Here is a 19335-nt window from a genome sequence, read left to right on the forward strand (position 1 = left end):
TCTTCCGTTTTATACTTTATTTGTTCCGGGTAAAAGGTTAATTAAACGTATTTAAATATTAGCTTACCTTTAGGAGTTATAATTAAAGTACAGGGTATTATTTATACCTGGGGAATAATGAGCCAGTAAATATTGGCGCTAAACCATATTTTGCTATTTGATTTTACAAGAATTTGTATCACAATGCTTAATATTGTATGGTAGGTCTGTTTATCAGTGGATTTAAAGTATGATTATGAAGACAATCAATACATTTTTGTATAACAGGTGGGGGGCACTTTAGATTGAAATTAAGGAATGTAAAATTGACTTAATGAAGGAGCTTAATATGTCAGATAGTTTAACTAAATTGATGACAGTCATATCAATCAAGCGATAACGACTATCTTGGGAATATGTCTAGATAATCGGTGAGCAAATCTTTATCTATGTTGATGAATAAATCCAGCTGTACTTATCTGACGTCATTTATATTACTTGCTGTCATCAGAATGTGCTGATAAACCTTAATTAGATCCTAGTGACTCGTTGCTTTTTTAAAACCAAAATGTGATAAGTAACTATCATCAGTAAGTTACAGTTTATTTTAATTTAATGGCGTTTCAAGACAGGTGTAATAGTCTAGTTGTAACGACTTCAAAATTTAAAACTAAAAAACGTAGCGTGACGTGGCTGCAGCTAAAAGCACAGATATTTTAAAAGTTTATATGGAGATGTAAAGATCGTAAGTATTTATACCTGTTATCGGCAAAATCTTGTTAACAAACAACATTAATCCGCAACAGAACACAAGTGTGTCCAATAAGAATAACAAAGTACGTGTCTGTTTTATGTCAGGCACTTTTATTAAAATAATATCGGCCGCCAAGATTGCGTGTTGAATTATTGATAGATGACGTTGTGTCAGTGGTGGACGGCCGACCGGTCCAGGTGGGATTAAGGGACTTCAGTACTTTTTATAGAACGTATGTAGGGTCAGATTTATTTAGGCAGTATAAAAATACTGCTATTGTGACCCAGATCTGAGATGTGCTGTGGGATGTTACGCTGCATCTGTGCTTGGATTATGTAATTGGATAAGTTTTGGGGCACTTTAGGGAGACAGCCGAATTGCTTTGAGGAATAATATATTCTGTTTGTATGTGAAAGTTTAATATGTTTAGGTTCAGAACTGATTTCTTGGGTATGGCATTTTTTATTGATCTTCGCAGTACTTTTGTACAAAATACTATAGTTATTAGACACGACACGTATACTTTAATAAAAGAAGTGATGTTAAAAATCTTCAAAAGTATATTGGGTACTTTATAGATTGTGATACATAAGTAAGTGCCAGAATTCGTGAAAGCTGGAAGCAAAAAGGAAACATGAGTGACGACCAGCGGGATCCATTTTCCTTATTTGATTTTGATGTCCCATCGAGAAAATTAGACAGCTGATGCCCGTGTAACAGAATATATAGGTGTGAGACTAGTGGTTGAGATTTGTGATTCATAGTACATTAAGTAATGACTAAGTTTTTGACTTTGTGGACCACTTTAGACTGAACTTTGTTTCAGTGATAAACAAACATGTATCAATAAAACGTAAGCATAAGTAGAAGCTGCTAGAATATAGTTTCTATTTAAATAAGTTAGAAGGAATAATGTTATTCACTTAAGGCTACTTTAAATATAAATAAAATACGCTCTGACGATTCTTTTGAAACTATCGCAAAACAGTTGCTTACTTACCAGAATATTGTTTACACAAAAATACATCTTATTTGTATTTTAGTAAGGATCAAAGGAGCAAAACTGAGTATGTATAAGTATCGACCGATCAGCATTCAGTGTTTAGGCTGATTGTATCCCTCGGGCAAGTTAAACTGACTTTGTCAAAGTTCGTTACTTCAAGAGCCGACACTTAGGATATTGATACTCAAGTGAAATGCTCCTTTCAAGTATTTACTAAGACATTATTCAGCTGTATTATAGTTCCCAGTTCAACTAAAACTTATATTATTTTAAATAGAAAGTACTTATGATTTCTGTTTCAAGTGGTCATTTAGAGGTAGTCTATCTAGAGCACCTGTTCGAATAGCACCTAGCCTTACTCACCTATATTTGAAAAGTTCTCGTCGTCGACTAGACTAGGTGTTTTTCGATCGGGTGCTTTAGATGGACTACCTGGTCATTGAGGTAGTCTATCTAGAGCACCTGGTCATCTGGTCGTGACATATTAGACTTGATCACACAGGGTTTGAGATTTTGAGAAGCTAAACATGTCCTGTTTTGATTTTATAATTTTCTCACATAGACAATGTAAATTATAATAGCATTTCATTACTTATATTTTAGTAAAATAAAACATAGGCTAAAATATTAAATTTTCTACAGTAATACACACGTGTTACAACTAAATTATGGATAGAGACTATCTAATTTAGCGGCGCAGACATCAATTATTCATCAGAGGACACTTTATGGCGTTAAGGGTGAGATATTATTTAAGCGAAATAAATCTTTCTTTTCGCCGCAGTTGAGTAAAACAATGTTGTCCCTTTTGTTAGGGTACGTTTACGCACTTAAGGATAATTTTCGAACAAAGTACAGTTGACTGTTTGATACTAAAACTTTGGACATTTCGTTCGATACCGAAACTTCGTATCTCATTGTTGAAATATCGAGTTTCAACTGTTATAGAAACTCTTACTTTACAAGTTACTTTTTAATAGACTTATTTCATTGATGTACTTTCTTATGATAAGAGGGGTATTGAATATTGGCAATTTATCAACCATTAGTATAGAAAGCTCAAAAACAATTTTACCGAATGAATGAATTTTTTTGCCATGATTATTTGAAGAGTTCGAGGTGTTGAAACTTTGTTTGGTTCTAACTGACTCGTGCGGCTTTGCTGCTTTAAATTAGGATCTTTAACTGTTCATTTTAACAGTTCGTAAAATATAGACAAACAGACTTTGGCATTCATAATATTATATATATGCCGAGTATGGATTGAAAAATTAACCTTGTAGAATGGTACGTGAAAGAAAAATGCTAGTTATTTATTTCCAGACGTTACTTTTAAAAAAATTGTATAAAGATTGGTGATATACGTATTTTATTATGCGTAGCTTATATTCAAACTGTTTTTCGGTTGAATAGTTCAAAATATACAAATTTGAAATTTCTCAGACAACTGTATAAAATGTATATCTACGTCAGTACTTTACAAGACGGTCCAATTAGTTATAATATTACACTTTGTTATATTTTCAGTATACAACTTTAATATAGCCTGCGAATTACCGTTTTTATGAGCTGTAAAATGCTTGAATATTTAATTTAGTACGCTCGTCAAAGTTATGTTAAGTTTTTGTTATAATTAACGAGAATCGTAAATATAAAACATTTTTTATTCACAGTAATTTTTTGAAGGTAGTCTTGAAATTGTATAAATTGTAGTACTTTTTGCTTGGAATATAAAACAAGTCTGTTTCTAAGGTGAAATATAAACTATATTTGAAGAAAACCAATTATCTTACACTTACCTAATTATTCGTTTATTGATTATTTAATATTATTACAATATTTATTGTCCTTGATTGAATATTGATGTCTAGACATCTGCCTGTTTATACATTCTTTGGTAAAAGAGATTTGTCAACCAATATATATGTATTTTTTTTAATTTAATTGCCAAACCACATCAAATTTTTTTCAATACTCAAATACGGCTCTTCAATTAGTATAAACCAGAACATACAACAAAAGCCGAAATTACCAATATCCAATATTGGCAGAACATCTACATAGCACACAGAGCATTTCTCGTTATCTGATTGGCATACAAAACATTGAATTCACACGAATAAACGTACAAGATTAATATTATCATAATCTTTATTGCACTGTACGAAATTCTAATTAAACTGGGTATTCTATACACGTAGCTTTGAAATAATAGAGAGGACAGAACGGACTAGAATTTTATGATATGCGACCTGTGTAGTGCTCTTTGTGTCATAATCTCTGGACCGTTGTAAAAGGTTTAATTTAGATGAGAGCCGGCTATGTATGATATTCTAATTTTCAATAGTTTGTGAGTTTTAGCAGGTTTAAATTGAACCGTTTTTTGATGTGTTATTTGTGTAGACTTTAATATCATGGCGCAACTTTATAAAAAATGGAATATGTAATTTTTACTGTATTTTATGACCGGCATTTTTGTGACCAATATAAAATAACACCATTTTTTGTTACATTTTCAACGTAATTGACTTTAGTTTGATAACGTTCGTGGTTTCGTAGCAACCACGCCGCAGCAAAGTGCGGGTTCGATTCCAATTTGAAAAAAAAAATTAAGTGATCCACTAATAGTTGATTCGTGTCTACTTATTCGTTGTTTATAAAGGAGAGCTTGATTACTTCAAACAGCCAATTTCTTTATACATATATAGGTAAGTAATTGTTTAAGCAATTGACTTTTATTGGACATTTGTATTGTTAACGCAAAACTATTTCTTTATAAAACCATCAGTAAATTCGTGAAGAAACTAATTTGACTGTCATTTTTACTTTAGCCCTAAGCGGCTGTTACTTTCAATGAAGAAACTGGCCGTTAGTGTGTGAGTTGTCTTTATACATCCCCTCAAATTACCACGCTCCATAAATACTAAGATAATCGTCTACACTAACATATCAATTTTGGTTATTCGACGATGCTAGTACGCAAAGTAACGAGCACATAACAATATACGAAGCTCAACAGTGTGAACCACTCGAGTATGTGTTAAGTGCGTAATGCCTTAAGGACGGCGATCAATAAGGTCTAGAGTACTTACAAGCCCACCTTGCATAGATTATGTACGTCATAACAGTGGCATACTGACGACACTGTGTCGTAGGATTAACTGGTCGTGTTGGTGATTAAATTTAAGCTTTAGTTAAGGCTGAGTCAGTTTTGTACTGCGTTTAGGCTCGACCTTTCGTCGGATAGTTTTGCTCAAGTTCAATGTGACGTTTTTGTTGCAAATTGCATGTAAATCTATAAAAATCCAAGATAAAAAAGTAAATGAATTTATCAGGCGATAGAAAGATGTGTCCTCTGAAGGTTCTCCTCAAAATTTGAGGGGATTTACTGTTCATACCTAGCTATCGTCACGTCGTCGTGATGACAACATAAAACTTATTTTCTTAAAAACTTGAATCACCTCATCTTATAAAGTTCAGACATAATATTAAAGTTAAGTTATGTAACTTATTATTTTAATATTTTACTAGCTGCAGTGCTTTGCTTTTAAAATATTTTTCAATTTTAAAAATATTTCGTAATATCGGAATTCTTATTTGACCTATAAAACCCAAGAAGACATTTTTATTGCTCAATACTTTTTGGTATAAGAATACTTTGGAATATACAGCGGATTTATAAGAAAGCTGCAGTAAGCAATTTCGCTGATCACTTTATCATGTCAGATTACGAGGCGGGATATTTTTAAAATGTGCTCGTAATGTGTTAATCTTCGTACCGCTCTCGTACATCAATCTCAAACGACTGAAGCTAAGTGGGGAAGCCACAAAAAGTCGCTGTATACACCTTGGAGACTGCAAAAGCATTTGGTGGAAGTGCTTTTATAACGTACATCTTGTTTTGAGTCAGTTAAGTGAGTGTGAATTCTGATTGTTAAAAAAAGACATTCTATTGATCATAAATCTATTAGTTTTAATGAAAGAAGGGTGAACTGTTGTTACCCGAATGCATAAAATTTATACGTTTAGACTTTAAAAGTTTAAAACAGAAAACTGCGCGGTTCGTTGAATTTGAGGTTGCAGGTGAGAAAGAATATTTGTTTTAGCGTTACATTTCGTTCTACGCCGACTGTAATATTGAGTTCAAGACGCGAACTTGTAATCTTAAGTTTATCTATGTTGGAAATCCGCCTTTAACTCCATATCTAGGTTTAAGCTATCTCTGTCATTAGATCAAGATAATACGAAGTGTCACGGAGCGAATGAAATAATAATATGCTGAGCAAGTAGGTCACCGGTTGACCTGACAACTCATTCAACATTAAAGCTTATTGTCCTGTCGACAACGACACGTTTTGGATCGGCCACCGTGCCGCAGTTTACAAAGAATAACTTATGTTTGCTTTAAAAAACTGTGCCGTACAAATAAACAAACTGTATTCCAATAGAAGTAAATTCTAGGTCAATATGACGTGTTGCTGCTCTTTGAGTCAAAGGAATTGTAAATATTTGGATGTTTTTTTCTATCTTTTGCCGTGGGGCATGTATGTTTTGTCCGTGGCATAAATTAGATAGATATTTGTTTGGTTATTTTACCGGCACTTTAAATGGTATGATAATTACGTAAGTACCAAAAGTAAGTGGTAATGCTGGGAGACATAACGTGCTATTGTTTTAAACTAATAAAAAAGAGGTATTGTGATATTATGTACATGTGTATGTGTGTTAAAAGGTGATACTGGGCAATTAAATTATCTTTATGCATATTTACTAGATTAAAGTAAAGATGGAGTTAAATAAAACAGAACAAATGTATTTATATGTTATGTAATATGATTGTTTAGCTAACGTCTTCTAGTCTGTTATTTGCCTTTAAACTAGTATCAGGCGTTGTGACAAACATTGCTGGTTTATCTTTACTTACACGCCACGAATGGTAGAAACTATTGGAGATGTGTATTCAGTAAATTACTTTTGGGTTTGCTTTTCATTATTTTGATTACAAATAAATATTAATCTTAAAACGGATGAGCTTCAAAGTATTATTCAATGTATAAGTTATGTTTAATAACATACAAATAGAGAGTCTGAATTTATATAAAGTAGAAGTTTCATTTAAAATACATGCATAAGAAAAATGAAACAGATCCGTAACGCCTTAAAATTATCTAATACTTTTTGGCTTTTGTTAAGAAAATTTGATCCCATTGTCCCCTGGGTTAATCCGCGGGAAACTTGGCAACCATGGCTTTTTCTCTAATCTCCCCCTTTGATTAGAGAGCTTTTATAATCCACTTACTGCTCGTGGTTGTCTGATTGAATTAGCCGATTAAGGCTTAAGAAAATCAGAAAGTTGTAGCGACATTTAGATCTGACGACGGAATTCGGAAAAATATGAAATTAATTAGTAAATAAATAAAAGTATGATGCTTTAGGTCCTGACCCTTGCCCAGCAGTGAGACATTAATGGGTTAAATTTATTTATTTATTTATCTTGATATTTTGGAAAATTATATTAAGTAAAATAAAATATATTTGTAATAAATTAATTGTGTTCCTTAGCTCCGTTTGTTTACGTAGTTTTGAAAACTTAGGCTCGTGCCCTAGATTTGAAATAAAATATTCTGTGTGGGAGTCATAAAGTATACCAGGGTTGTAGTGTCCTGAAAACATGATAATCAATATTTAGAGGTTATACACGATGGGGTAATCCAATGTAATAGGGGGCGAGTCTATTGTCATATACCGAACACGTTACCAAACTCTGGGCTAACGTTGAAATTATTCCTTTAGACCAATAGCACTTTGGCCTGTTCCACGATCTAACCCGAGACCTCATAGGCAGCAGCCTACAAGAATTCTAAAACCTTTCTATAACGAGCATACTGTCTACTAATACATCTAACAGTTGGTCCTATCGGCAACTATTGACCGTCCATTACAATCAGTTCGCAAGACAATAGGGATTGTGTGGTATTAATAGAACTAAGTGGGCTCGCATTGTTCGCTGATGCGTTCTACTGATATGACCATTGTTATCTGTAGTTACTGCATTACATATTGTCTTACCCCCAGTTTCTGAGATACATTTAGCGGTAGTTTATCTATTCAATCCCGTTTAAACTCATATAAAAATAATCTCTTAAAAGGTCAGTAATTTTAAAAGAAAATTGTTTCTAGTTGCTCCTTTTTTCGGTCCAGTGGTAGCTTATGCAGCTGATTGTTAAAATGATGTGAAAGTTTTTTGATGGCAACTAGTGCATGCAAGTGCGAACGTATGTATTCACGTTTTATTATAAAAATATGTGTACGGTTTATTGTTATCTTTTAGTTATGGATTGATTTTGTTCTTATACATATTTTCTGCTGCTATAAAACTGCACGTTTGGCGCAGAGTTTGAATCTCACCCAGAACATATGGTGTGAGATGCACTCGAGTATGTATTTTTAAAATAAATAAGTATCAATAGTTTGGTTGCCAGTACAAGCTCAGCTTAGTTTGGAATCAGGAGTTGTCCTGATATATTCTATCTGTTTAATATTATTTAGTAAAATAATGAAACCAAAGATAATACATGTACATAGTTTGCCAAAACTCTAGCTTCAAGATTATACCGTAAAAACAAACATATTAACATAATATTATAATGCAACGGGTCTTATACGCGATTGAAAATTTAAAGGTTAGGATACCTTATTTGCTGACCGACGTTTCGATCGCATTACAACGACCGTGGTCACGAGCTGACTGATGTGGCTGCTAAGCGTCGTCTTCTTGCGGCGCGAACAATGTACACTAAGTGAAAACCAAGTGAGGGTAGGCGTCGAAACTCGCGCCGCAAGAAGACGACGCTTAGCAGCCACATCAGTCAGCTCGTGACCACGGTCGTTGTAATGCGATCGAAACGTCGGGCAGCAAATAAGGTATCCTAACCTTTAAATTTTCAATCGCGTATAAGACCCGTTGCATTATAATATTATGTGTACTAGTCGCGAGAGTTTAAAAACATTATATTAACATAAATTTGGATAATAACCTCAATATTATAAACACAAGTTTGTGAAGATCGACGGATGCATGGCTGTTACTTTTTCAGGAAAAAAAATTTGAGCGGATTTTAATGAAATTTCGTACACTGATAACTTATAACACATAGATTACTCCTTACCCCGGGAAATCTTTCATGCAGACGAAGTTGCGGGCAATGGCTAGTACTCTATAATAAAGTTTATATTTATCTATACTAATATACTTAATATTATAAAGCTGAAGAGTTTGTTTGTTTGTTTGTTTGTTTGTTTGAACGCGCTAATCTCGGGAACTAATGGTCCGATTTGAAAAATTATTTCAGTGTTAGATAGCTCATTTATCGAGGAAGGCTATAGGCTATATATCATCACGCTACGACCAATAGGAGCAGAGTACCAGTGAAAAATGTTACAAAAACGGGAAAATTTATGATTATCTTATGTGACGCAAGCGAAGTTGCGCGGGTCAGCTAGTATATTATAAACACAACGAATAAAGCTTCTCATTAAAGCTTAAAACAACACATTCACGTATCGGAAGTTTGTAGAGTAAATAATTATGAAGAATATTAAACAGCTCATTATATTTCGGTTTTCATTCAATCGTTTGTGCATTCAATAATGACATTAATAATTTATTTTGCATTATTTATTTCTAGTCGTTGCGTGGTTATTGATATGCATACGCATAAATTGTTGAATATTTATAAGTAAGTTTGAATTTAAATGATTGGTTAAATATACAAATTATTGACCTATTTTATGAAAAACTGATATTATCAACAGAGTTACAAGTCTCTATTGTCATGCCATAGTATGCAATGCAACGTCTCATTAATATTTTCAGTTACATAGATACATTAGAATTATCGATAACCGCCTTTACGACCTTAACGAAAATTTTATTTTAAACTTACATTTCTAGCACACATTTATAAATTGCGCGTATACTTTTTATTCTCAAACTAAAGTATGACTTGGAGCAAGTGTTATAATAAATTTAACAAGAAGTTTTCTTTCACGTACTCGTAGCTTTACAGAATGAAAATAAAAGGACCTCGTGAAATTTGCGTTCGACGTGAAAAGCCGTCCGAGACCTACGTGAGACTTGACCACAAAGAAACAAAATAAATTTTAACTGGACGGAATTTTAAATTCTTGCAGGGTTTTTAAATACGTCATATTGTTGTAAAATAATTTGTATGAAGAATATTCCTGCTTTACTTTCGTTGTATGAATATGTATGAGAAAAAAATATTTTGGTATACTATGTCCACTCACTACTATATAATATGACAACAAGTATCGTAATTGAATGTTGTTAAGTGTAAAAATATAATTAAAGCAATAAAGCAAGAGCCATAGAATTGACTAAATATTAAACGAACATTATGATTTTTAATATATTATTATCAGAGAGCATTATTGATATGACGCCGACCTACAATTTCCCTCCTCAAATGATGAATGATAGGTTTCTTAGCCTACGGGAGGCTCCAAAAATAAATTTCGCTCGAGCTGTCATTTTGACTTAGGTAGCTTCCTCGCTGTGTCAGGTTGTCCCTCGGCTATTAAATATTTACGTCATACCGAGAATTTAGATCACGACGAAAATAGGTAAATCCACGACTCGCGGTAGAGCTACGGATGATATTTATAAACAAACTAGACTGTTCTCGCAGCTACGTAGTGATCAAGGAGTGCTACGAATGCTACGAAAAGCGTAGCAGTTTTGCTACAATGCTGAAGTGCTATTTCAGACATATTATTATGTATTTCTCAGTTAATGTGGTGTTTTTTAAGGAATCAAAATGAATTGCAATCATTGCTTCTCGTAGTGTAGAGAACAATAAGTTGGTATTCAATGAAGGTGTTAGCAATAGTTTAATTAAGTCAGCGACACAGCCTCATGTCAGATAATAATTAGCGTCGGGTGCGCGAGGCTAATTTACTTGCTCTACAACTAAGATGAGCCTTTATAATTAGCACGACGCTACCGAAATAAGCTGCATTTTGCATCTCTATTTTATGAGATTTTGCAGCTCAAATTACTTAAAAGTTGAGGTGAATTTTAGAATTTTGGTTATTTATAGCAATTTTGCAACTAATCTAACAAAATTTGTGTGTTTCACTCGGGTGTTAAAGTCTTTGATTAGATTTGAAGTATCGGCACGTTATAAATTCTATTATCTAAGAATATGAGAATAAGGGTACTGATACTAAATATTGTAAAATATATAATTTAAATAAAGGCAAAGGAAATCTTAAACATTATCTTAGGCAGAGTATTTGAGCAATACGTAATATCTATCTGTTAAAAGTTTGAAGGCGTTTTTAAACGACACGACATACATTATCGGTTACATGTTAACTTCTCAACTCGTAAAGCGATTCGCGTTGTATCATCGCATGTGCCTGGAGCGACAAGAATACGACTTAACTTGAAAACTATGAAAAAAAAAACATTTTAAAATACAGTTGTTGTGGTTTGTCGTATAGTTAGTGGTCAACCTAGTGTCAAAATAAAATCCAGTAAAACAGTGTAAAATGCTTGCATTGTTGTTTTCTCATTATTAAAACATGTCTTAAATAACTAATTGATAAATAATTCCTAGTTTGATCTGGGAATTGAACTATTCACTCAGTAGTATGTGATTGTCTGGATTGACTGTCTGTCTCAATACCCAGATAGTCACATACCTTTATAAAAATCTATACTTCATATACTGTACATATGTCTAGGGACATCACAGCCAACTGTTTGTCAGTTTTGAAAACCACAACGATTCATGCTTTCGAAATGATTACATTCTTGACGTTGACAATATTTTTATATTATCTTCATAAGGCTCTTCTACCATTCAGCTTTAATATTCATTTGTGAATTCTTTTGGACTTGTCACTTCGCGTAAATGTAAACGCCTCTCTTTATTATGCTAATATTATACATAATACGTAGACAGAGATAAACAAACACTTTTCCATGGGGATATAAACGCCTAAAGGCATATTTTTATTTACGATTGATACTTATTGGTATCTGGAAAGTAGACTTTATTTACAGCCCGTTTCAATACCGCATCTTGAGAAAGGGTTTGGTATAGATAATAATTGAGAAAGAGAAACAGAGAAATAATTTGGTAACTCACTTCGGTTAGTAAAAAATACCTATTTGTGATTATTTTGATGAATAAAACTTACTGTAATGTACATATTCTAAGTACTATTTGTAATTAACGTGAAGTAAAAAGTAATGTAATATTCATACAAAGTCTTATCATTAGGGAAGTAAATGCATCATCATTAGTCAAGCCACGAACAAACATAGAGAATAGAGCTCGCAATTTACAAATATTCCCGTTAAATTGCCCGTAAATGGGGAAATTTATGCAGCACTATAATGTGCATAATGTGCAGCTATCCGGGGCAGTGTCAGGGTTAAAACTGCGACGTCGACGGCGACCGGTTAGATATATACCCTCTATAAGTTAGACAAACATGGTACTTTAGAAATTGTGCTGGCATGCATGCTGGCATAATTCTTTGTTTTCTTTTTCTGATAGATATTTTGCTTAGATATCAGTATTGAGGAGGTACCAAACTTTCAAATAGTGAAGCTTAAATAAGATTCGACCCGTAACAAGTTTAAAATTAATTATGGATTATACAGATGTTTGTTCCGTGTGATTATCGAAAAATCGTGTGTAGTAGTATTAATAGTAAGTAAGAGAAGTTTCGGTGATTCCATGCCCAAAAAGTATTTTTGTTTTTTAAAGACAACTCCCGCACTAAGAATTGCTCTTGTGTCGCGGGGACTTTTACAAACATACAAGCAACGGACATTAAGTACAACCAGACCCGAAACAATTATTTGTGGATCACACAAGTAATTTTCCCGTGTGGGAATCGAACCCACGACCACCAGACGCAATGGTAGCGGCGTGGTGACCTAAACCACTGCGCCACGGAGGCAGTCGAAAACTTCAACTATCTTTGAATACGTTAATATTCTACTGGTGTTATTAAACCAAATTGTGTGTATTGTATAGTTTTAACCCAAAAAATCATTGCATGTCGACGAAGTTGGAGACAGAATTTAGTTTGTTTATAAAATTCTATTGGCTTCTTTAAATCGAACTGAGTGTAACTGTTTATTTAAAGCAGTGTCTCGTGGTAGTGAGAGGCGACAATATTTCGTTGATGCAAGCTTGACCCATTTAGCAGACCGGAGCTTGGCACGTTCGAGACAGGAAGAAGAACTCGGCAACGTCGTCGCCTCGTACAGCGAATCAGTATTCTGATACCGAGAGAAATTTTATTCTTATCAATAGTATATTCTTAGGTAACTACTAGGCCTTGCTTTAGAATTTTACCCTTCAAAGAATGCATTTTAAAGTCCACATTCTATTTGATACAAATTCTAGAAAAAATCAAGAGTAACCTATTGCTGATAGCAATAAGTCTGAAATGATGATTATGTTATCTTCAAAATCTAACCATTATTTACTCAGTCAAAGTTAGTGTTGATTTTTAAAGTTTTGCTGTCAATTAACTGTTAACCAGTCGGGTTATATTACTGCTTCTGCGGTGTATTACTTAACATTTTCATCTTTTGAAACGCTATATAATTATTTGTAATTTTAAAATTAAACGCGAAAGTAGAACTTGGCATTTAATGTTCAACACTGCATTTCTAAACTCTCTACCCTATAAAAAAACTAAGTATTGTTTGTAGTATATTTTTGCTTGAAGTCCATACAGTCGTAAACTATTTCCAACCGTATGTTAGTGAGAGTATAGTTGTGGGTGGAAACTAGAAATAAAGCTAAAGTTTTGACGGACGGACGCTCGTTACTCACGGATGAACAGATGTCGGCCTGATGATTAAATAGCCTTTGTTCTGGACCAGCACTCACCACTGTCGACATACTGTTCCTTATATAAAATAACTACAGGATTTATTTTTATTTTTCCGTATATTTTTTGTCTTTAACAAAAACAGAAAATGTAGTTGAATTCATAAAACTCGTTTGTTCATACTTTCGGCTATCACATAGGTGAGGCTGTACACTATAATACACGTCTTACGAAATATTGGGTACAGCAGACGCAATGTAAAGAAAATGGCATCAAAAATGAAGTCCGTTTTTTTTCAAAGTGATGTAAACATGACATAATATTACGTAAAATTTGGAATGGAATTGAAACGAATATGGTGCTCGGAAAATTGCGGTCGACAGCTTCACCACAGTGCAGGCACGACGAAGATAAATTGAGTGTCAAACAATATCACAATGACTGACGTCCGATTATTTATGTTGCCTCTCACCATAAGAACATAAGTATATTGGATATTTTGAACAGTCATGTGCGAGATGCAGTTACCGGAGAATTTGGAAAATCATACTTTAATACCATGTTGTATCTATATTTTGTGTGTAGTGTAAGGAACATTTTTAAGCGACATTTAAAGTTGGGTAATATTTCCGTTCAGTCGTCATCTTTAGTAACAGATTCAGAAGCATCGGTTAAAGGGAACCCTGGAAAGTGGATTTGTAAACTTAGCGATGATTTTGTTGTAATCTCAACAAACTTTCGAATAAGTTGGACATCAGACATCGAGATGATCACGTACAAAACAGAATCTAATTTCCAAATGTGTTGGCTGCGCAAACGTGTGGTTTGGAGGCAGGTACAGAATGTATGCTGTAATTGCACCGGGCTTGCGCTACGCACAGAGAGCAGAGTTAGTCAAACAGGCCGAGTGCAGGAGACACGCTGAGTGCCACTAAATGGATTAAGCCGTCACTACTCATACTTTATGAGTGCACCAAGTGCGGAAATATCATTTACTATGAACGCCTCTCGGCTCACATCACTGTGACCTTATGGCTCCTGAAAAAATAAACCGATTCTACTACATTTTACGACCTTTCCACCGTGCACTTAACTTATTTAATGTTATAAAAGACTAACTTGTGATCCAACATGTTCGTTTTATTAAATTTTCTCTCTCGGTCATGTTTTCCTTTAAGAATTAAACGTACTTAAGGTAGTGACCTCAATTAGTGTTACTTAGTCCCGTCGGAGTAAAAATAAAGTTTTAAGTAAAGGTTAACCACCTGTTTATTAGGTCCGCAAGAGCTGCCTAGAGTTTTGTGGTAAAACAGGATTGTATATTTGGCGGTGCTCATTAGTGTGGTTGTGCCCAACGAGCTCACGCAAATGATGTCACAAGCACTAAGCACTAAGCAGGCACTACACTATGTAGGCAGGAGCCGTGCTACTTAACTTCTATTTGGCACGTAGATATGCTAATCAGAACATCCTCAAGACAGTACCGGCAAAAATGAGAACATTACCTGCTTTTAAACCAATAAATAGACTTTTATCTCACACGGGTCGAATAAAATTTTCCAAACCATATATATCATCTGCAAAACGTTTACCTGCCATTTTTACCAACGGGAAAAGGTAATGATAAATCTCAAAGCAAATTAATCGTAAAAAAGATTTACGACTAACTGGTTAGCGGCAATTCAAGTAATTGTTTAGATGCCAAACGGTCCGAAAACAGTAAAATTATTCTTTTGTATTTTATTGACAATGGCGGCCCTAACCCTATCGAGTTGAACTTTTGAAGCAAAACAACGTTTCAACGACTTTTCGTTTATATTTACACAATAAAATTAATGTAACTTTCAGAAGAAACTTGAACAATTTGCAACCATTTTGTTATATTCAGAAAACTTGAGGAATGCCACCCGATAATTTATTCATCATAAAATAAACAAACGGTTCGGAACTTGTATAAAGTAGTCATTGTAGTATATTTGCTATTTCTTGAATGTTTACTTTTGAGCGAAGTATATTTTGTGATTACTTTTTGAGTTCCTCGAGGGTCGCTTTACATTGGATGGAATTACTTCTTGTTACGAACTTTTCCCGTTTATTATTATTTTGTATATTGTGTATTCAGCGGTACTGATAATAAAATAACCGATTTCAGACTGCTCATTGTACACCAAAGCTATAACTTTGTATAATAAAACAGGGAAATATTATTATATATGCCGTAAAGTCCCTCATACCGAGCTTGATGTTTGCTGATAAGTGATTGATTACGAAGTAAGAGATTTTGGTTATTAATCATAATTTAAGGACGTTCGTACATTGCGTTAATCAAATTATTCGTCTTATCCGGTTGCTGTATTGAGAGTTGTACGTGTGTACACGACCATTTGTTATCAACTTAACTTTAATTAACTTATTATACTTTGCGATTACTAATGTGCAAACACGTTCGATAAATGATTAATTATATAACTATCATAATATTGTTCGATGCAACTGAATTTATCAAATAACTTGCTTTAATCGAACCTATAATTGGAGGGCTCTTGACAAGTCCAGCGCGGTTAGTTATCAGAGCACACAGCATGTAACAGCCGCAGAGATCGACCGGCCACCGCAACGTTTAGATAAAAGCCTCTCCGTACTTCATAATGTTAGTAATTGCATGCACGCTAACATTATCGGTAATAGGCCACTCTATCTAAATTTAATTTACAAAATTGTTCGAGTATTATTAGCAATGCTCTCGCGTTTAATACTGATTTTAGATATATTTCATTGCAACTATTGATGTTAATCGATAAAATAATGTCAAGTTAAGATTTTTAATGTTAGCTAGAGAAGCTTTTACTATTTTCACTATAAAACATCTCGAAACGAAAAAACATATAAATGATGCGATTTGCTGGATATGCATTAAGTACAAAGCTCACCAAGTTTGGTCGGTAACCTGTATGGCTTATGCTTATATAGAACATATTAAACACCGGGTTGTAAATATTTATTTTTATTTTGGTATGTAAAAATCGTCAGCTTAGGTTGTTAAAATATCACACACGAGCTGGCTCACCGACAGTTGGAGTGTAAATCTGGCTATTATTAATGTAGGTACCTCTCCATTCGATGTAGGGGCCCTCGACGTTCACTCAATTATTTAGCTTTTTTTAATTGGACCGTTGAATGCCGACGAATTTAGTATCTTTCAATAAAAATACGATGTAGTTCCGCTCTTTTTATTATTTCACGTATCATGGATTGAAATGCCCGGTGGCGATGATTTTGTAAAACTAAAATATAAAATTCATACGAATGAAATTGTTATTGTAGCAACTAAAAAGAATTTATGTGATTGTATATTTTTAATGGAAATAGTGATACTACTAGCAAATATCAGGGATAATTAAAAAAAAAAACTGAATGTCTACATGTATCTATATCGACAGAGAGTAGTTCTAGTATAGAGGTATACTTATCTTCAACTTGATTACACAAGTTAGCAGAGAGACACACTACTTACGAGTATCTATGTGTGAGCATAATTATCAGTTTGCTACAATATGCCTGCTAAGTTCTTAAACAATAGCGGATTTAGATGCTATTATCCAATTCGTGGAAATTCGACATGCTATAGAAATAGATTTATTGTTCGCCTCACAATGGATCGCTAGCTTTCACAGGGGCCTGTGACGAAGTGACGACCGCGCGGGTGATCGATCGACTCAGAACGACCACATAAAACACGCGGGTCAAGTCCTAGATGACCAGTAATTAATTGAATGTAATTACAGATTTACTTTCAAATCATTTAAAACACAACGCCTTATAAAAAAGTTGTAGTTCTAAAGCTTAGCTAATGAAGATTCAGAATAGTTAGTGCAACGTTTAGTTTCAATATAACATCATATTAGGAAATAGTTTGAAATTATCCTGCTCGACTGTTACTAGAATAAGACAACAAATTCTTAGGTAATTAATCCTTATTACACATAATATGAGAAAAAGGCGCGTTGGTTTACAGGCCTTCGTGGTAATAGCACGCGTGGGAATCCAGCGAGCTGCCCACGTGGCCGCCGCAAGAGTAATGGGGGGCAATAATAATAAATGGAGGGGAAACTTAGAAAACCTTCGGGAAAATGTTTATAGGTCATCGAAGTTACGTTATTGATTCTGTTGTGTAGGCAAAAATAAACGTAAGTACGTTTTACGAATACAGATGAGGATGCAAGGTTTGGTGTTTCGAGTTTACGCTGCGCCCCTCCTCAAAACGCCTAAATAAGAATTCTGGTTGCCTCTTGACATGTATATGGAGGTAAAGCCGAGATAACGCCAGACTTTGCGTGACTTTATGTTTTCAATTTCAACGCGACGTATTTGCGGCTTGTAATGCTACATTCTTTGAATCTTTTCTGAAGCTTTATGGTTTATTTTGTTTAAGTCACAAATAATTGGCTTTGCGGTTTCTGTAAAGAGCAAGGTTTTGGGCTTGTATAATTTCTATGTGGATTGTCTAAGACGACTTAAATGATGTACGACAAAGGAATACGTTTTACTTATCAAATTGGACGAAGAGTTAGGTAACAAGCTTGTAATTGGCTTCGAAGTAATGTATGTCGAAAAAAGGATTATTTCTTATTCAAAAGACGAGTGAATCTATGTTTCCCGAGGGGCCCATTATAGATTACAAGGCCCTTTATCTTTATCTCGATATAATTATCTTTAGGTATTCGTACTGAAGCTAACATTTCGTGCCTGCACGCTCATTGGTTATCTATGTTATTTTATCAGTACACAATACAGGAACTTACCTTATTCTATGGAATACAATGCGTAACACGGCATAAACGTAAAGGCCAACCCATTCAATCTAAATTTGTAAGATAAGCGGCCAGTTCCTGTATGGTTTATTCATGGAGCCCGTGCGTCGTGCGTTACGCACTCTACGCAGTCTTGTACCTCCCGTACACTTTGGGATAATTACAACCAAACTACCCAATAACGGGGCCCTTTAACCCTCTCAAGCACGCGTGATACGGGGTTTTATCAAAACGGTATCTCATTGAGGCAGGTCGTTAAGAACCGCGTCGGAAATTACGTCGTGGGGCCTCGACCCGACCCGACTCAGTGCGCGGTGTCGTCCGATGTCGCTACGAAAAATGGTACGTCCGTTTTTCAGGGTTAACTTGCGTTTGCCAGTAAAATGTTGTACAGGCTAATGCTGCTTTTATGGGTTTTTTATGGTTAAATATGTTGGTCAAACATAAAGTTGAGTGTTGTAAATGGTGGGAATGCACCATGTGTTGATGAAATAAAATTTAGACCACGACTTTAATTTTTACTCCAGTCTTGTACAATAGAGGAATCGAAGAATGTTCCGATCAAGAAAGCTTTGCCATTAAGTAGGAGAATGATTGTTGAGCTCTAGAAACAAAGGCTAGAAACTTTTAGGTTCAAATCAAAAGAAAAGTTAGCTTTTGTAAGGCAAGTTACACACCGCTACCTTCTAATGAACGCTTTCTCGTTGGCTGAGTTTCGAGACAATCGCGTTTTTGGCAAAGGAAAGTTATTGTAACGATCGCTATTAGTTACAGTCGAGTGAAGACTGGGCTTTACACCGCACGGATTGTGTCCAAAGAGACTCCCGGATTTGTGAATTATATCGGAAATAAATTATAAAACATCCAAATGGTTTGTGTTTGATACATTGATTTATTTATTT

The 19335-nt window shown here is 34.4% G+C and overlaps 1 protein-coding gene across 1 annotated transcript in view; it reads right to left on the reverse strand.

The window, feature by feature from the left end:
* The window catches only part of LOC142982202 (uncharacterized), a 67495-nt gene that overhangs the window by 22352 nt on the left and 25808 nt on the right, over nucleotides 1-19335 (reverse strand). The gene's annotated exons all lie outside the window — the stretch shown is intronic.

This window comes from Anticarsia gemmatalis, chromosome 21 (genome assembly GCF_050436995.1).
Source record: "Anticarsia gemmatalis isolate Benzon Research Colony breed Stoneville strain chromosome 21, ilAntGemm2 primary, whole genome shotgun sequence".
Classification (NCBI taxonomy): domain Eukaryota; kingdom Metazoa; phylum Arthropoda; class Insecta; order Lepidoptera; family Erebidae; genus Anticarsia; species Anticarsia gemmatalis.